This window comes from Zootermopsis nevadensis, unplaced genomic scaffold (genome assembly GCF_977971745.1).
Source record: "Zootermopsis nevadensis isolate Lab colony 2312 unplaced genomic scaffold, Znev_1.0 Znev_ptg000017l, whole genome shotgun sequence".
NCBI classification, from domain to species: domain Eukaryota; kingdom Metazoa; phylum Arthropoda; class Insecta; order Blattodea; family Termopsidae; genus Zootermopsis; species Zootermopsis nevadensis.
The window spans coordinates 2461685-2478251 of record NW_028259149.1 but is presented as its reverse complement, the minus strand read 5'-3'; the positions used below and the strand labels follow the sequence as shown (position 1 = coordinate 2478251).

The window sequence follows — 16567 nt, the reverse complement described above, 5'->3', positions numbered from 1 at the left end:
TGAATGGAGTAATTGTTGGGATGCCACGGAAAAACTGGGGAAACCCCCGGAGGAAAACTCCGTGTTGCCTAGACCACGGCCTTGCCCAACACAAGTTATAAATTCGGCCACCGCCGGGAATGGAACCCGAGAACCCAGGATTACAAGACCCCCTAAATGTTAAGTCCTACTTGACAAACCTTAATAATATTTTCCATTTTGAAGAAGAAGTTATGTACCTTGAGCTGTTTGTTCTTCCTGCTTATTGACCTGGTTTTTTGCGCCCATCTCCTCGAGGTGCGCAAATGTTAAGTTTCGCATCTCCTGAGGTGTGAGAAATAATTCAAACTCTCGCTCAAGTGACTGTTTAATCTCCACAGCTGTCATGGAGTCCATCCCTAATTCTGCCAGTGTGGAATTTGGGCTAATGGTGTTCAGATCACGGATACCTGCGATAAAAATTTATTTTATTTTAAAAAATAATCAATTTCAGATCCTTGTTCATTATTAAACGCAAGTTACTTAGGACTTGAAGTGAAAGAAACCAGTTCTAATTTAAAGGTTCATTTCTTGGATGGAGGAGTATTTGTAAACCAATGATGTGACCCTGAAGACAGACAGCCTGAAATTTATTAGCTATATTTTTATTCTTATTCATAAAATCATTTCATCCAGTGTTCACTACTTTTCTGCCTCTAGCATGGCCTGTATGTAATCATAAGTGATATTTTGTAATAAAAACAAAATCTATAACTAAATTTGGAAAGGTGTACGTCTTGGAGAACAATGACACTCAAAAGGTGTACATCAACCATATCACATAGGCGATTGTAGCACTAATGTCAACTAAGGCCTTTGATGCACAACAATGTGTTCCAACAATGAACTTAGGGCTTCCATGCACTGATGCTCCAACCAGAATGACAGAACCACAAACTACATGCAATGAAACTAGCTAAGTGTCACATTAGTACATACTAAACTCTTAATCCAGGAGTTAGAGACTACTTGACAGCCTCAAGTGCAGGGTTTAAATGTGTAATTAATGTATGAAAAATGTTGATGCGTAAAACAATCATTATGTGGAAGCACTGGAATATATATTGTGTCATTAAGGTTATCATAATGAATCAGGTATTTCATCATTTAATATACAGTTTACCTTAAGAAAACTCTAGACAAAAAAAGGAAATTTCTGAAATTTCTAACTATCACACAATCTACGTCTACTACCACCACAGCCATCCGTTAAATGCTGCCACAGTTATAAGTTGTTTTTTCATTTCTTCTTGTTATATTTCCTATGTACTTAAGTGAACTGCTGAAAAATCTCATCGCAGTACATTTGAAGCTATTTTGGACTTACCTATGATGCTGCTCACACACTCCACAACATTTGCATGTTTGCTTGTTCTAGCAAATTTTTCTGCCACGACCATGCTCGACACTACAGGGCACGTTTGCCTCATGAATCTGTCAAGCACCTCGAGACATGATGAAATCCCCTGTACTAGGGTGCCACCTACAACTAATGACACACACAAACATATTAAAAATTCAATTGTAAATACCCAGTGAACAATATTGTTTTGATACATTTTCAACTATTGAATAAAGCTAACTTCACTGAAACTCCAATCAGGTGTCAGTACCCTGAGGGTGGAGGCAGTGTGTTCCTCAGAAACATGTGTCTTCCTACAACTCCACAAAGTGTTATTTATCCAGATGACTAACATTTTTCTGAGAACTTCTCTTCACTCAGATGTTAGACCAAGACAAGGCTGTATTTATACCCAGCAAAATGATATGATCCAAAAATGGTGTGTGAAAAGCCAAGGCAGGAGTCTCTGTTGTTTTCCTCCAGTTATTTCCACTATTTTTTAACATTTTCTTTCAACTTAACTCCTATTTTTCTGCACTCCTCAAATGCCATTTCTACAATCCCTAGTATTAAGAAGAAAACAAATGAGGAGAGCCATGTCTCTCAAATGTTATCACATGTGAGACCCCTAACATTTAAGGAGTAGAATGTGCGATACTTTGTATAATATACTTCTTCTACATAATTATCCTGCAAGTCTGAACTTTATCAGACCTACTCCCACACAGTGAAACTTATCGAAGTGTTTCACAAATAATTTTCACCCTGAAAGAAAAAGAAATTGGCAAGCAACTAGAAAAACCTGAAAAAATTAGAAATTTAAATAAACATAGCACTGGTCAATGGTTTTTGGTAAAATATGCATTTCAACTTATAATCCCTTTGAAACACACACACACACGACTGGAATCCCAGGCCACTTTCCTGAGAACAGTTTGCTAGTCCCAACACAGAAGATCTGACATGTCTGAACGGGTTGCGACAGGTGTGTCACTGAGACAAGGACACAAGAAAGAGCTCAGACACATAGCCTCCATGTTAAACCTATGGTATCATCTGCATGTCTCATGATTTTACTTTGAATTCATATAACTGCTTGGTCAAAGAAGAACTTCTACCTGAAGACTGATACTGTCAAATTCTTCTGGTTGTGTCAACAACAAGTGAGGAGCACACGTGAAATCATTACTCGTTGATTTTACTCAAGATCTGACTATTCAGACTAAGCTGAAATAATGATATATTTCAGAAATACATCTTAGAATATTATTTAAACGGCTGTGTATGAAACCTGAAGTATTATTACATCCAGATAATGACACTGACATCACGAACGAAAGTAATCTAAAACCCCAGTATGTCTTGTATCAAGAATATACCCTTATTCTAAGCCTAAATTTTGATAGTGATGAAAGCTTACTTCACATCACAGAATATCTGTACACAGGTGTACAAACATATTTTAAAAGCACAACTGACCCATATGAATGTCTCGCAGTCTCTCCAGAATCTCTGCAACCAACCCCACATCCCCCACAGCGCCCCACTGTACAGCAAGACCTGGTAACCCATCTCTGGTACGGGCCTCACAGATGCGCTCCATGACGGAGTTGTTCATGCCGTAGTTCGTCTGCCCAGCATTACCACGCCCACACGATACACTGGAGAACACCACAAAATGACGCAGGTGTGGACACATCTGGCGAGACAGCGCATCCAGGTGATGCGTTGCAAGTGCCTTGGGTCCTGCAGAAGCAGCAAAGTCTGCCTCAGTCTGATTCTCCAAGAGTTTGTCTCACAGCACCTACAATAATGCATGAGTGACTCTTTCAGTATCAAAACAGGCAGTGAAACATTTCCAATAGCTACTCCTACTCTGGTCTTATTCTCTACCTTCTTCTCCTAAGCCCTGATTAACTGTTAAGTTAATGCTAGAACACAAAAACTCACAGAGCCTCAGAAGGAAGCAATACTGCCACTTATTACCTATCAATCAAATCGTTAGATGCATTAGCATCGTAAGGAGTTCATTATGTGCTTTACTACATGGACTATGCACTTTCTGAAGCTGAACACCTTCGACACTCACCACAGCCAAGTTGAATATGGCATCGACTTGCCCCAGCAAGTTTGCATCTGACAGTAGAGCTGTAACGCCACTCTCTGTGGTGATGTCAGCCAGAGAGATAACTACCGTTACACCACAGCTGCGCCATATTCTCACACGTAAGCTCTGGTAGCCGGTCTTGATGCCATTACGAGATGTCAGCACCAATTTACGAGCGCCTCGTGACACAAGCCATTCAGCCAGCTCCAGACCAAAGCCTCCCAAGCCACCTGTAAGTGGCAACATACAAATTTAATACTGTGGATCCTACCTCCAAGAAAGTACACCATATCACTATTAAAAGTTTGAGTCTTTTAATAAAATTTGGAACAAATTTTACTTCCAATGCTGAAAACCAAATAAAACTCATGCAGAGATTATATGTGTGACATACCGAGTTATTGATAAAATTAACTCAGCTGAAACATGCAGCTAGAGCAGTCACCAAAACAAGCTTGCCGATGGAGGGTGTGCAGAATTTTGTCCAGACTTGTTAAAGTCCAGGTCAGAAAGTGGGTGTACAAACCAAATTATGTTTCTGTGCGTCCCTGGTTGCCAACAAACTAGTTTTGTTTCTGTTCTACAACCATTCAATATAGAGCAAAATGGTTTAAGATGTACCACTTCCTCACTTGCAAGATTCTTGTTTTAACTTTAAAGTAATATGTGGCAGGAAATATTGCGGCTGACATAACGATTTTATATGGAGGGTGATGAAAACACCTTAGATACTCCCACATGAATATGTATATGAATAAGGAACTATGACTGTTTACCACCTGATAACTGAACCCTCGTATGGAGCAAGATACAAAAACTCAGTACCTGCAATGATGTAGGCATAATTGGGTTTGCAGAAGTATTGCGGATAGGCCTGCATGAGTAGCGGTACAGGCACAGCTGCTGCCTTCTCTTCCTCTGGTTGGATACGCAGCAAAACTTAGCCTATGTGTTTCCCAGATGCCATGTACCTGCAGCATGTACTTCAAATGTCAATGTAAACTCAACTTAATTCTAATATGATATGTGACACATCCATGTACTTACAGAATTTCTGAAAATGAGTATTAAAAGTACTTGCTGTGGCAAAGAAAAGAAGATTTATTATACCTGCATAATGTTTGTCACTGCCCATTGTCTAAACAATATCTGATCTTTATAGTACAGGAATTACTGGTGTGAATAAGTGAAAAGACCAGAAATAGTTGTACCCAAAAGATTACTGTGGCTGACAGTCCACAGGACAAAGGCATTTTGCAGTATCAATAAAAATATGGTTAGACAAAAGAAGGTAATAATGGAAATTGACAGGCCAATGGGTCTATTTAGTGCAGCTATTATTACTGACGACAATAAAAGTATAGTTACCTAATGTTCTCCCACAAAATTAAATTGTCTCCATCATAACCAAACCTGAATGCTTGTTCCACTTCAGTTGTGGGAAATACAGTCCTGGGTAGTGGTCTTACAGCCCCTGAAGCTATGCCTTCAGTCATGATGTCAGACAACTTCTTCTTCAGCTCAGGACATGCTGTAAACACTTCGTCTAACATGACTCCATGGAAGCTTGCCTCCTTCAGAAATACTCCCATGCCTACAAGTTGGATTCAGTCTCAGATAAATCAAGTCATAAAGACAAGCAACAGTATATGACATGCACAACAAGATAAAGTGTTAGTAAAAGCAGTGACTTCAAAGAAATGTGCCAGTACAATGTTATAATAAATGATTGTGAAACAGTTTTAAATAAACCTTTAACAACAATTGTTGTACAGATGATGCATGCACAATTTTCTTTATGTGAAGGAAACGGACCATATGGAAGATTTAGACATGATGGAAGGATACCATTATCATAGATCTTAAAGATACAAGTGTTGAGATTATGTAATTTGGCTTAGGAGAGGAAACAATGTCCCGTGCCGTAGCCGCGCGGTCTGAGGTATCATGCTTCGGACCGGGGATACGGAATGCGCACTGGTTCAAGTCTCGGGAAAAGAAACTTCTCGTGAGATTTTCGACTGGTGTATGGGATCGGTGCCAACCCAGCTTTGTGAGGAAATTGGGGTGCTACAATGGGTAGCGTAATCTGGTCATGAAAACTAGCAATGGCTGGGGGTTCGTCGTGCTGACCACACGTCACCCTATATCTGGTTGGATGATCGTTCACCTCTGCTCAGGCACGTGAACGTGAGGCCGGCAGCCAGCTAGTCAGCTTTGGCTTTCAGAGGGCTGTCACACCACAGATAATTATTATTAGAGGAAACAGTGGTACAGGACTTGTAAAGGTGTTAATGAATGCTTGGGGTGACCAAGAATTTTTCAACTCTCAGAGCACACTAAAGCTTCTCATGAAGGAATCCTTGGAATCAGTTTGTTACTTAGATTCGTACCAATAGTGTTGTTGCTCTGAAGGTCAAATTTTCCAATCTCCAAGAATCGTCCTCGAGGGGCAAGGCAGCGTACTGAGGCCTGCAGCTTTTCCTCAGCAAGGGAGTTGAGAACAAGGTCCACACCTCTACCATGTGTCTCAGTCATTATGAGTTGTTCAAAAGAGCAATCTCGAGAGTTGCCAATATTGCGGTCCAACAGCTGGGAGATAAGAAAATAATTTTGACATGAAGATGACTGTCTTCTGGGTTATCACATCTCAAATCTGATTGAAATTTTCAGACATTACAGATGTGCTTACAGTCACCCTGATAACAGATGCAGCAAACACCTCTGAAATGTCAGAAAATTTCTAAGGGACTACACAATACAACAACACAGAAAAGAATCATCTTCATATCGCCACCATCAGGGGCTGAAATCTCACATACACTGACATCTTCGACATACATTGATAAGCATTGAAACTGTATTCATATTATACAATATTCTTAGAAGCATATCAAGAATTGTTATTATGAGCATAAGAACCTAAAACATTCACTGGGAGGACTCAGAGGGGAATATATCTTCCAGGTCAAGCATTTTCAATTCTTATATCACTTTAATGCATTAGAATTAAATTTATTCTTTACTTAATCTAATATACGAAATTCAGTTGTCTCCATCCAATTTCAAGAAAAGTGCTATTACTTTATTCAGCAATCCACAGGAAATGAGAATTCCGGTTCAGTTCTCTGCAATCGAATTCAAAGTTTGGCTTTTGTTCAACTATGTCATTAATTAACATGGCCAGTCTCCCCTTTGTATTTATAGCAGGATGAATAAGCTTCAGACAGTGAAAATGGCTGTTCAAATACCTGTGGAAACTGCTTTTTGATGAAGGCCCGTTTCTCCTCTGTACCGACAGTGGTATACACCGTGCAACCTGCGTGCAGACAAATGTTGATGGCTGCCTGGCCTACGCCCCCACTGCCTGAGTGGATCAGCACCGACTCACCCTTTTTCATGTGACCAATCATCTCAAGTGCATAATAAGCCTGTCAACAGCAAAACAAAGCATCCAATTTTTATTTTTCTATTAAATTTGCTTTTAGGTTCTTGGTAAATGTAGAAAATGTAAGGTAAACATTTGTTTAAGTATCACACCTTACAGAAAAATACAAGTGGGTTAATTTTTTAAGTTTGAGGGACGGATGCTATAATAAATTGAATAACTATCTTCATTTCCTCCCCAGAGTACAAGCTGAAATATGTGGAATATGATGAGAGCCACAAATCTTACCAAATATTAGTAAGATCTCAACTGATAAAGAGAATATTTTGTGATTCTGATTTAATTTCATGGGAACTCACTGTTCCATAGACGCAACACACAGTTGCAGCATCCTTGAGTGTCCAGTGCTCAGGCACATTCCACAACACATTCTTGTCTGCCAACACCATGGAGGCCAGGGCTCCAGAAGAAACCATGCCCATGACTCGTTGGCCCTTTTGGTCACGTCCAGAAAACTCCAGACCTTCAACACAGCCCTACCAACACAATTACTTAAAATCAGCTTTAGAGTTCGGACATTTCATCTAAATTCATTTATTTCAGATAAATACTGGCATGCGAGACACAATAAGCAAACATTACATTACATGAAATGGAGATGTGTGTTCCAAGAAAAGTAATTTTGATTCTCACGCTATCATGTTAAGTGAGTGGACTTATTTGTAGTTTACTGAGCAATGCATTAAGTAGCTCAGACTATACAGAATGCAGAAGACCATGCTCATAGCACATGTGCTTAGTCACTGGCTTCTCACCATGGAGGACTGGGTTAGTTCCCAGGGCAGTCCATGTGGAATTCGTGGTTAACTAGCGCCAATGTGACAGGTTTTTCTCCCAGTACTTTGGTTTTCCCCTACTAGTATAATTCCACCACCATTCCTCATTTACTCAATTATCATCGGTGATATGGACAAAGTGCCCATTTGTGGCTGCAGTTCTGCAAAGACGAAGTCTCACACCATTGTAAAATCAACAAAACAGATTTAAGGATATGGAGATTAGTGGATGAAGAACTGGAAGGGACATAAAAACAGAAAACCTCAGTCAGGTTACTTCATCGATGGGCCAGGATTTGTATCCAGGAATTTCTGAATGTAAAGCAAGACTAAAGAATGTAAAGCACTTGGCTGCAATGTTCGGTGGTTTTTAATCAATAAAACTATAACGGAGGGCAGAATAGCCTGCTTTAGCATTATCTACGATTCTCAGCTTCAAGCATGAGATCTATTCTCACCAGATCCAGCTGACGCTTAGGAGCTTTCAAAGTCACCCTTCCTGTTGCTGTCATCACATCCTTGAAGTTTACAGCAGAGTAATAAATATGCACCAGTTCCTTATTTGGTTCCGTCTGAATGCTGTAACATATTAAACTTACATAAATCTGGTTCCGAACAACGAAGTGACTCAAACTCAGGACTCATCAACTTATCAGCTGATAATTTACAGTAGTATAGGTCAACTTAGTATCACATGCTGTCCTCTCAGCACCTTCCAGAGCCAAACTTATGCTGTGTATACTCAGTTCTGAACAGTATCATCAGGTCAAATTTGTCAGAACTAGCCTCAAAGTTTCACATCATTTTTATATTTGTAATTGTTCACTTCTCAACAACACTTCATACAAAATTTGTATGTAGATTTACATATATTTTCAGTCTGTTTCAAATTATTACCTCCTATAATTCATTAGTTAGTGCAGTCAAACGGAAAGATAAATCACAAATATTTTATGGTCACAATACCGTTCTCTTATATTTAAAAAGAAATTGCATTAAAAAATTGGACAAGTTTTAAAGATATATTAATTACCATACAAGTTGGACACTACATCAAGAACAGCATGTGTTCCTCCCACCTCATGTGTTTGAACGTTGTTGTCATTAACTGTAGGATACTGGGTGGCCTGCAGAGCATTATTGTTCATATCAAATTTTGTCACTTGATTGAACAATTAAAAGGTGGGATATACACATACAGGCAGTTGTGTGTAAGCATATGAGAACAAATACACGCAACAGTGACCTCGTATGTTGAGTTTCCTGGGAAGTGCAACATCTAAATTAATGTTCAGTTATTTTTCGTCCCTTACATCAACACAGCACTACATACTGGAACTCGACCATACAGAGGAGCTCAAACACACCTGTCAACGTCCAGATTTCCCTCCAACCACCGGAAAGTGGAGAGATCTCCTCGTGTCATGATGTTCACATAGGCGTGCGGCACAGTGACAGTAGCACAGCCGTCCAGGGGGAGATGTCTGTATGACCCCCACATTCCATCAATGTATACATTAACAGCCAGATCTTTGCTCAGCTGTTGCTGGTACAGTGGTATGTTAAGATCAAATGGGGGTGCAGAGGAATCAGGAATGAAGTAACACCTGAAAAATGTGTAAAATCTTACAGAATTCTTATACTCAAACGAATCTTGTGCTTATTTGATTCCAAAGGAATCATATGCTATCACAGTAAGTGCCGTGTAGGCATACAGGGAAGAGAGGAGAGACAGTTCCTTCTTATTCTCAACCTCATGTCCTGGCTATGCTTCACCCCACAGGAAAGGAATGACAGTACCCACTGGACAACCCATAACACCATAATCAACATCTCCACCACTGCGTGAAAGTCAAACCCTATTCAAGAACAATGTCTCTTACCTAACAAAGTCACTCCCCGGCTCCTTGCGGATAGAGTTCACAAGACCCACAATGCCACTGAGTGGTTCACCCTGAGCTACAAGAATAATGTGACGCTTGGAGTTACTACCGGTGGCAGTTTGTACTTGTGGTAGCCAATCATAGTTGTGAGTTGATACATGGATCACAATTGGATTTTCCACTACAACTCCCTGAAAAAGGCATTACACACTTTTTGAAAAAAAATACTCACTTAACCTCAGCACAGTTTCTTCATAAGGTAATGGTTCTATATCCACCTTTGGACTGACTTGGATTCTTCTATTAATATTACAGAATTAGTAAATGTTCCTTTGTCTCTTTGGTTTCGCTTAGAGACATATCTGAAACATCACTTATTTCTTATTAAATTAAAATTAATCAGGAATGATGTGGATGGCAATGCAGGAACTTCTAGGACATATATCAAGTTATATGTTGCAATGTATCACTTTTTCCAGCATTTTAAAAGCACAAATTGACATATTTCATAGGTCACATTCATATGATTGGACTGAAAGTTTGGTGTACTAAGTGCAAGTTAGATACTGAGAAAAACTGTCACTGGTGCCACTACCTTCCTGAGCAAGAGCAACTTCTCATCCTTGAGAGTCTTCTCAAACACAACCTCGAGCCTGACGCCACTGGTGAACGTGGTCTTAGTTTCCAGTTTCTCACGAGTCAGGATGCAGGCCCCATCAGCCAGGGCACTTACAGCAGTCTGCAGCAGTTGTCTATGGAGCAGGACGTTTGAAGCGATTACCAGTGTGCAGTTCTGCTCGTTCTCTACTTCGTGCTCCTCGACCTTGATTCCCATTGTGTAAAGATCTGCCCCCAATAGGGCACTCACCTTTGCCAGAATTGTTATGTCTGCCTGTAACACACATAATTCAAATATGCTCAGATGTTCCTATTTTCACTGACCTGTTTTGTATTTCTTTAAACATTTGCATCCCAGTAAATACTGTATATGACATCATCGGTTCTCTGATATAGTCAGATCCATCACTACAAGAGGCAATGCAGCTCGCCATGCGCACAGGGAATGGTAAGTGAATGGCTGTGCACGTGCACAATGTACAGGTAACAACATTGCTGACTGTTAACTGACTCGGCGCTACACACTGCTACACTTGCCTTTATAAGTGGAAGATCTGCGATGATGAGGGCCACGGCAGGTGACAGAAGCGCGGTGCCTTCGTTGTGCAGCTCCACCACTTTTACATGGGTGCCAAGTTTGTTCTCCAGAGCAATGTGAGTGCACACCCTCAGTGCGCTGTGCAAATCAATGTGCACAGGTTCTACATTATGAATGAATACATATTTCTCGAGTACAGGGCTGGTCAGGACCTTACGTCGAGCTATGGCACTGGTTTTGAGTCCTCGCACTTCTACGCTTGATGATTGGATGATATCCAACTCCTTGTACAGATGCACTGGAAGCACTATCACAACAAACATCAACAATCACAGTAATTTCATGACAAGAAACTGAAATGATATCAAGTGTAGGAAGTACTGCAATGTAATTGGTACAATTCAAGTGTTAGGTGTTAGAACACAAAGATTCAACAACTCTAAGGCAGAGGTCATCACTGCACATATTACTGTAGGAGTTAACATCCAGTCTATACCTTGAAAACAGATATCTGTATAACTTGTTTTAATATACACTTATAATGTGGAAAAAACAGAGAGGGGCTTGAATGAAAAACAACAGATGGGGCTCAGGCAGAAGTGGCAGCCGCAGCAGCACCACTCTGTGCCACTGTGTCTATACGCTGCAGTAGACCATATTCCCTGACCTTCAGGTTGAAAGGGTGAGGTGCTGCCAGGCCAATAGTTTTCAAACTGTTACTTGCATACAGATGAACGTCACAGATGATATATCAGAGGATCATTGGTAATGACATAACTACAGAGGGTCAATCTTCTATGTCACAAGTCTAAGCATAAAAAAAATTGGTATTAAAAATTGCAGGAAATTAAAGAAAATATGAGTTTGAAATGACATTCAGTCTCACAATGATCTTATCAAAGTTCATGAAAATAATTAAGATGTTCTCGCATTATTTTATAACAGATCACAGATTTGGCATGAACACTGACAGTAGGACAGACTAGCCATGAGGTATTCTTCACATATACGGAAGAGTAAAGTATACATAAAAAATCTTTAGGTCTTCATTATTAATCTACCAAAGCTGGACTGCAACAAACTTACCAACATCTCCATTCTTAATGTATAGTTCCTGGACATCAGCCCCGTGTCGTTTGGCATCTATTGTGAGCTTCTGGATGTAGGTTGGAACAAAGAGACCTCTTGAGTCTTCCTGAATGATTTTCATTTGCAGCAAGCTGTCCATGAATACCACCCAGTTTTCCTTCCAGGAAACCTTTCCTGTTCGACCTAACGAGAACAAGAAATCTTCATGTCTCACACAGCGTGTCTGATAAATTTATGTTTATTCTTCGAGTTCCTATTTCTGCAGTTATTTCTGTTCAGAAACGTCACAAGAACATGAGTCCATTTCTCAAGGGTTACAGAAACATGAGTATCTAAGAAGTACTAACTACTAATTACACAAATACAAAATACAGGACATCAGGTTCATTAAAACTTCTCCTGTAGTTCATAGTGATACCCACCATAGTTGTCTGCATAAACAAGGCCACGGAAGAGTCCTTGGTAGTTATATCCAGACAGATGCAATTCCTTGTAGATATCTCGTGATGAAAGTTCAAGCAACTCATCATTAATGAATGGCTTGAGGGGCTCCAGTGATACCATTTCACGAGAGGCATTGGTAGGCATTCGCACCAAACCACTCACAACTGAAGTGTTACCTTCCACTATTTCAAATTTCCCACTTGCTTTCTGGACCATGACAATAAACTCTAAGCTTCCTGTGAAAAAACAATTAAATTTTAACATTGAGAACATTTGGCAATAGGTTAATCATGTAAAACTTTTCTGATGCAAGAACTGGAATGTGTCATGACAAGACGTGCAAGAAATGTTTCTTCCTAGAGCGGAGGTATACCAATTTCTTAAAGCACAACACAACTAAATTTCTTTCAATAAGCTGTCAAAACATAGTTTTCAGCTAGTCAATAAACTGTCAGCTTTTTATGACACCCCAACTTCAATACTATGTTCATGACAACCTACAACAGAAAATACTATCTTTAGCCAGATTAATCCAGTCAAAGGCCTTGTGTACTACTTATAAAATGATAGATTTATGTAGAAAAGATCTGTTACACATGTTCTCATGATTTTCAGTTGTGAACTTGGGTTTAATAGGATTTAAGATTTCCATTGCAGGAAGTACAAATATGGCTATTTACTGGGTTAGAGCACTTCGTAGTCAATTAAAAGTTTACAGTTTCAGAGGCCACCGCTGTGAAGGGAACCTCTGAAATATTTGTAATCTTCTACACAGACTACAGGGTCATATAACCCAGAAGACAGCCATCCTCATTCTGGGCTTACGTTTGGTCTTTGCTGTTCAGGTTCTGCTGCCTTACAGGAGGACTAGAAGAGTTTACACACATTGAAATGAGAGTATGAAATGTAAGCATCAACCATTCAGATCAGCCACATGGACTAACAAGAATGATGGACTCTGCTGTTATACTAACCATCCTTGGGTATGTTTGTAGCCCTGTGAAATCGAACGTCCTCGAATACCACAGACACGGTGGTATAATCCTGTCTAGTCATCTGCCCAACAGACTTCCACACAAGTTCCTGCGTAATATGCTCATCAAATTAGTGGTGCCACTGAATCACAAAGCGTAAACATCATCAAAATTATTTAAACTATATAAAAAGCAAAGCTGTCCCACTATACGTTATGTAGGTAGAGGGGGGGGGGGGGACAGGTGGTACAGCTCCTACTCATTCTTAACCCCTGCACTAGGTGGGGGCGAGTGGTTAGTGTCATGCCCCAGCCTAGCTTCAGCATCAAGAAAGTACCCTGGTACCCATTTGTTAGGAGGCAGGGTGGGTGCCAGATCGCGGTCTGGATGCAGAGGCTAGAGGAAAAATCCTCTGCCGTCGACGGGGATCGAACTTCGGTCATCCAGTCTGTAGCCAACCTGGCTTACTGTAGAAAAATATAATGACTCATGACATAAAATAAACTAATTCATGCAATTTTAACAAAATATATATTCAATGTAACAGAAGTGAGAATATTTTATGTCTTCTTGCAATGTTACAGCCGCTCTCTTCCTTAATAATGCCAACAGCAGATCTGTACATCTAAAAACTGAATGCAAGATCAATGAGAAAAAAAGAAAGAAAGAATATATCTGGAAAAGGTATACTGACACACATCATTCAACCCATCCTAATGTACAGGTGTCTCACCTTAGGTAAATCCCTTTATTGCTATTTCTCAACCTGTGGGGTATGAAGACTGTTTAAGGGGGTAATGACATGTAAAATATATATATATATATATATATATATATATATATATATATATCCAAACTCACTTACAAAATTTGTATGCAAAGTGAGGCAGACATATATTTGAAACTGCTGAAACCATTACTCTTTGGCAGTAAGTCCAATATCTGAGTCCTAAAAGGTCCAATGCAACACCAGGATCTTTGTGTTAGATAACCAATTAACTAACTAACTAGATGGCTTACCGAATCCGAAGGTTCATCACCAAATTAACCAAAGCCCTCCACCAGACCCTGTCCTGGGCCAGCAAAATCCAGTCTCCTTCAACTCCCATCTCCCATAGATCCCACCTGAGATTATCCTCCCATCTATGTCTAGGTCTCCCCAACGGTCTCTTCCTCTCAGTCCTCCCGACTAGTAACCCGTGCACACCTCTTGTCCCATCCATGCGCGCTACATGCCCCGCCCATCTCATTCTTCTCGACTTAATCACCCTGACAATACTGGGGGAGGAAACAGATTTTTAAGCTCATCATTATGCAGTTTTCTCCAGACCCCATCGTCTTCTCTCATAGGCCCAAATATCCTCCTCAACACCTATTCTCAAACACCTGCAATCTGTGTTCCTCCCTCTGAGTGAGAGACCATGTTCGCACCCATACAAAACAACAGGTAGAATTATTGTTTTGTACACTTTAATTTTGAGGTTCTTTGAAATCAGACGGGAAGACAAAATATTTTTAACTGAGAAGTAGCAAGCATTTCTGGAATTTAGTCTCCTCCTAACTTCCTCATGAGTGTCATTTTGATTTGTTATTGTTGTTCCCAGATATTTGAACTTTGTAACCCTTTGAAAGGACTTATTAGTTACCCTAAGATAATTTTACCCGCCTGTCTTCTGATGACGAGATACTAACATGTACTTAGTTTTATCCGAATTTACTTCTAGCCCCACCTGTCTACAAGCCTCTAGTAAAACTTCTGCATTCCTCTTTATTGTATTCACATGCCACGGTGGTCTAGCGGTTAGAACGCTGGCCTTGTAATCCTGGGTTCTCGGGTTCGATTCCCGGCCGTGCCCGAATTTATAACTTGTGTTGGGCAAGGCCGTGGTCTAGGCATCACGGAGTTTTCCTCCGGGGGCTTCCCCGGTTTCTCCGTGGCATCCCAACAATTACTCCATTCACACACAGAAGAAGGCAATGGCAAACCACTTCTGGATCATCTGCCAAGAACGTATATGAACAGGTCCCAGTCCGAGAAAAGGATGGAAGGATCCTGTTCATATGGACCTGTCGTCAGACAGAATACTAAATAAATAAATAAAATTATTGTATTCATATCGTCCCCCAATAAATTAACATCATCAGCATTTGCCAATAGTTGATGTGTCCCATTCAATTGCAAACCCTCTTGCCTATCTTGGACTTTCTTGATAGCATATTCTAGCGCAAAGTTAAAGAGCAAGGGAGACAAAGCATCTCCTTGTTTTAGACCGTTCTTGATGAAGAATGTCTCAGATACATATTTACCTACTCGAATTTTGCCACATTTTTCATTTAAGCACATTTTTATTAGACTCACTAACTTCTTTGGTATACCAAATTCAATAAGAATATTATGTAACACTTCTGTCTTCACAGAGTCATAGGCATTTTTTAAATCTAAATATAATTGATGTACAGTCCCACCGAACTCCCATTTTTTTTATAGTATCTGACGAATGCAATAGATCTGATCAATCGTTGATCTGTTTCGTCTGAACCCACACTGATGATCACCAATAATTTTTTTCGCATATGGGGTTAATCTTGCCAGAAGAATTGTTGATAGAATTTTGTATGAGGTTGATAGCAGAGAAATTCCTCGGTAATTACCACACTCAGTCTCATCCCCCTTCTTATTAACAGGAATAATTATGGATTCCTTCCATTGTTGTGGCATCTTATCCCAAGTTAACTGAATAAGCTTAAGGATCCTCATATGTAACTCTTTGCCACCTGCTTTAATTAATTCGGCTGGAATCTGATTAATTCCTGGAGATTTATAACTTTTCAACTTCCCAATGGCTAGTTCAACTTCACCCAAACTAGATTCTGGCACCAATAGTTCAGCTGTATGTATTTTAATCTGTCTAATATCACCAGTCTCATGAACATTTAAGAGGTCGCTAAAGACATTTTTCCACCTATTCACTATTTCTATTGGATCTGCAAGCAAATTGCCACTATCAACCTTTACCAAATTGGTCTGGGGTTGGTATCCTTTCTTAAAGTTATTAATGCCTCTGTACAGGTCTCTGATGTTTTTTTCCTTATTATTTGTCTCAAGTTCAGCAATTTTGCCCTTCAGGTATTCCCTTTTCTTAGTCCTAAAGGTTCTACTAGCCTCACGTCCCACTTTACATAGATTATCCACATTTGTTTTGTTTGGGTTCTGCAACCATTGAAATTTTGTTTGCTTCCTTCGATCTATTAATTTTGAACATTCTTCATCAAACCACGGTTTATTTTGCTTTCTCCTGTAGTATCCTAGTTTCTCTTTGGCTGAAATAC

General features: G+C 39.9%; 1 pseudogene across 1 annotated transcript in view; it reads right to left on the bottom strand.

The window, feature by feature from the left end:
- Positions 1 to 16567, bottom strand: part of LOC110835181 (fatty acid synthase-like) — a 34652-nt pseudogene that overhangs the window by 3393 nt on the left and 14692 nt on the right. Inside the window, exons 16-32 of the transcript XR_015535443.1 lie at positions 13238 to 13346; positions 12242 to 12499; positions 11817 to 12002; positions 10726 to 11037; positions 10170 to 10462; positions 9575 to 9765; positions 9059 to 9298; positions 8150 to 8270; positions 7215 to 7391; positions 6719 to 6898; positions 5861 to 6059; positions 4881 to 5061; positions 4293 to 4438; positions 3450 to 3697; positions 2840 to 3164; positions 1346 to 1507; positions 219 to 428 (exon numbers count right to left, since the gene is read on the bottom strand). The product of XR_015535443.1 is annotated as a fatty acid synthase-like (transcript). The remainder of the gene's footprint in view (positions 1 to 218; positions 429 to 1345; positions 1508 to 2839; positions 3165 to 3449; positions 3698 to 4292; positions 4439 to 4880; positions 5062 to 5860; positions 6060 to 6718; positions 6899 to 7214; positions 7392 to 8149; positions 8271 to 9058; positions 9299 to 9574; positions 9766 to 10169; positions 10463 to 10725; positions 11038 to 11816; positions 12003 to 12241; positions 12500 to 13237; positions 13347 to 16567) is intronic.